Source organism: Olea europaea, chromosome 12 (assembly GCF_002742605.1).
Source record: "Olea europaea var. sylvestris chromosome 12, O_europaea_v1, whole genome shotgun sequence".
NCBI lineage: Eukaryota > Viridiplantae > Streptophyta > Magnoliopsida > Lamiales > Oleaceae > Olea > Olea europaea.
Genome location: NC_036248.1, coordinates 20,163,383 through 20,167,056, shown reverse-complemented (window position 1 = coordinate 20,167,056; position 3,674 = coordinate 20,163,383). Strand labels below are relative to the sequence as shown.

Below are 3,674 nucleotides of genomic sequence, written 5' to 3'. Positions count from 1 at the left end.
CTTAGTTCGTTAAGTAAAAAAAAATATTGTTTTTTAATTTATTCTTTAAATATTTCGTTAATTTTGTATATTATTTATTTCGATTATTTATTTGAATAAAAATAATAATATTTATTCGATTTTTCGTTTCACTATTTCTTTCATTAATTATCTTAATTGGTTAGGTAAAAAAAATATTATTCAATTTAATTTATTCTTTAAATATTTCGTTAATCATGTGTTTTATTTATTTCATATTTAATTACTCTATTTCGATTATTTATTTGAATAATATTTATTCGATTTTTCATTTTACTATTTCTTTAATTCATTATCTTAGTTCGTTAAGTAAAAAAAAATATATTTTTTAATTTATTCTTTAAATATTTCGTTAATTATGTATATTATTTATTTCATATTTAATTACTCTATTTCGATTATTTATTTGAAACGTATATTTAAGTAAAAAAGAAAAAAAATTAAAACTCAATTTAATTTATCTTTAAATGTTTCGTTAATTTTCTTAATATATTATTTATTTTATTTCTTAACACAAAAAAAAAATAAAATTTGACCCAAATCCAGTTCTGGACTGATCCGGGCCATATGGTCCGGACCAGTGTGGACCCGGACCAAATGGTCCTGGTCTGTAACGGACCATATGGTCAGCTACGAACCATCACCATGGTCCGTTACGGACCATCCGGTTGGTCCGTAACGGACCAGATCGGCGGGCTAGTCGGAAACTCCATTTCCAGCGAGCTCCGTCTCTTTTTTTCACGTTTTTTCAACATTTTAACATCAAATTCGATATTTTCTTACATTTTAACCATAAAAACATGAATTTAACCCATATTCATATCCTAAACATTGAAACTTTCACAAATTCAAAGTAGTTATTTATAGAAAATATGTCTAACCTTCCAGAAAATGACGGTCTCCGGCGAATCAAGGTGGCTCTGCTCTTGGTCGAAGTTGGTGCGATCCGGGCAGTCCGTAGGCGACGTCGACGGTCATTAGCAGATTTTTCCCTTTTTTCTCTTCTTTTTTCTCTTCTCTTCTTTCCTAAATGAGGGTATTTTCGACCCTACACATTTTCTTTATCTTTTCCCCCTTTTTTTTTTTTTTTTAACAAATAACTTGGTCAAAGGCTATTATGGAAAACACACCGGGTGGGGCAGCCATTGCCCACCATTTCCTCCCCCGTACCTTCGTCAACCCAGCAAAACCTTAGCTGCTCTGCGATGGCCGCGGCTGTCGCCCGTCCTTCGTCACCGTCCAATCCCTAGAAAATGACATGGCCACCGACGGAGGCTCCGCAACCAACTCCATGCCACTTCCCGACGTGATGAAGGCAGTGATCCGCCCTGACCACGTGACATTTGTGCACAGCCAAATTTCCAAGAATGCCCGCCAGCCATACGCCGTGTCCAAGAAGGTTGGACACTAGAACTCCACCGAGTCATGGGGAACCGGACGCGCTGTATCTCGTATCCTAAGGGTGCCTGGCGGTGGGACCCACCGTGCTGGACAGGGTGCCTTTGGCAACATGTGTCGTGGTGGTCGTATGTTCGCCTCTACCAAGATATGGCGCCGCTGGCACAGAGCCGTGAACGTCACACAAAAGCGCCACACAGTGGTTTTCGCTATTGCGGCATCTGCTGTTCCATCCCTTGTTCTTGCTCGTGGACACCGCATTGAGGAAGTTCCTGAGCTGCCTCTTGTTGTCTCGGATTCTGCTGAGGCTATTGAAAAAACAAATGCTGCTATTAAAACTCTTAAGCAAATCGGAGCATACCTTGATGCTCAAAAGGCCAAGGATAGTGTCGCAATCCGCCCTGGAAAGGGTAAAATGCGGAACCGCAGATACATTTCCAGGAAAGGCCCTCTTATTGTGTATGGTACGGAGGGTGCAAAGCTAGTGAAGGCCTTCCGTAATATCCCTGGCGTTGAGGTTGCTCATGTTTCGCGCCTCAACCTACTTAAGCTTGCACCAGGTGGTCATCTTGGGAGATTTATTGTCTGGACAAAGTCAGCATTCGAGAAATTGGATGAAGTTTACGGGACATTTGATAAACCATCCGAGAAGAAGAAGGGGTATGTGCTACCTCGGGCTAATATGGTGAACGCTGACCTGGCTAGGATCATCAACTCTGACGAGGTGCAGTCCATGGTGAAGCCGATCAAGAAGGAGATCAAGAGAGCTCCATTGAAGAAGAACCCGCTGAAGAATCTGAACGTAATGCTGAAGCTTAACCCATATGCTAAGGCTGCAAGGAGGATGGCTCTCTTGGTTGAGGCACAGCGTGTTAAGGCTAAATAGGAGAAGCTAGACAAGAAGAGAAAGCAGATAACTAAGGTATTGTTGATTTTTATCTGGTTATTCGTGGCTTTGATTGGTCTATAAATTCTGACTTCTCGAGCCTAGTCTTGTATTTTTTATGTTTGTATATTTCTTTAATTTGATATCTTTGCATGTCAAACAATAGTGATTGATGACTCTATCCTTGTTTCTTTATCATGGAAATTGTTGTGGTGTTGATGATGTTCAATTTCATAGTCAATGATTAATTATGCCATTTATGTATGTGATTGACTGTTAGTACAATAGGTCAGTAGGATACGTGTCAAAGCTGTTCACTGATTGGAATTTGGTTTGTGGTGCAAGCTTAGTCGGATTGCTTGCAACAAATCGAACCTTTTGCTTTGTTACAATGTATTGAGATAGCTTTGCCTTTTGACCATACGTAATTTTTATAGTCTTGTTTATTTATGTTAAGAGTGCTTGACCAGCCCTGACCTCTACTGATTGATATGACTGAAAATCATTAATTTGCTCATTCAAGATTTTTTTTTTTCTGGTCATGCCTGAATGTGATGCCTTTGCTCTAGAGAGTGGCAATAGTCTGAGACAAAGACATGTATCGTGCACTTGTATTTATATTCAAACTTCAAATGAATTGAAGGTCGAGGGTATTGTTGGAATAGGCAATTCACCTTTTTTTTCTTATTTCCACAGTGCATCTATTCTTGCCTTGTGTTGCCATGAATTGTGTAAAGTTCGCTGTGGAATTTGACATTAAACGTTCTGTCTGTCAAAGTTTGTTGCCCTGTTAACATTCTTTATATAATTGATCTTAACTTGTCTTTTTCCTAATTTTTCGTTTAAATGATTGTTCCCTTTATCGTAAAGTAATTTTAAATGATTTTATTGCCTTTGAATTTTCCCCCAGTTGTTAGTGTTATGTTTCTATTTGCATATTTTTCCATGTCCAGAAGAATTTTTTTTAACCCTTTGCAGTCTCCCTATTATTGTCTTTTTCAGGAGGTTGCTTCAGCTATCAAGGCTGCCAGCAAGACATGGTAAAAGACAATGATCTCAGATAGCGATTACATTAAATTCGAGAACTTCTCAAAATGGTTGGGTGTTTCTCAGTGATTCTATTTTAAAGTATATTAGAATCAATTATTTTAATTTGTCTGATTTACAATCTTCGTTGCTTTGGATTCTTTAAGTCATGAATCATGTGGGAGAGAAATGCACCAATAACTTTCTTAGTTTAATATTCCAGTTTTCTTCTGCCCATTTTTTTGTGTCCAAGTTTCTGGCTAGTTGTGGTTTAATCATTTGCATCAAGGATACTGGACATCAATGGATATTTATTAGTATTTCACATGTAAGCAATTGAGTTTTG

At 37.8% G+C, this 3,674-nt stretch overlaps 1 pseudogene; it reads left to right on the top strand.

Annotated features, from left to right (window-relative positions):
- Positions 1-1,214: 1,214 nt before the first annotated feature.
- Positions 1,215-3,418, top strand: LOC111407015 (annotated as a pseudogene).
- The last annotated feature ends 256 nt before the right edge of the window (positions 3,419-3,674 follow it).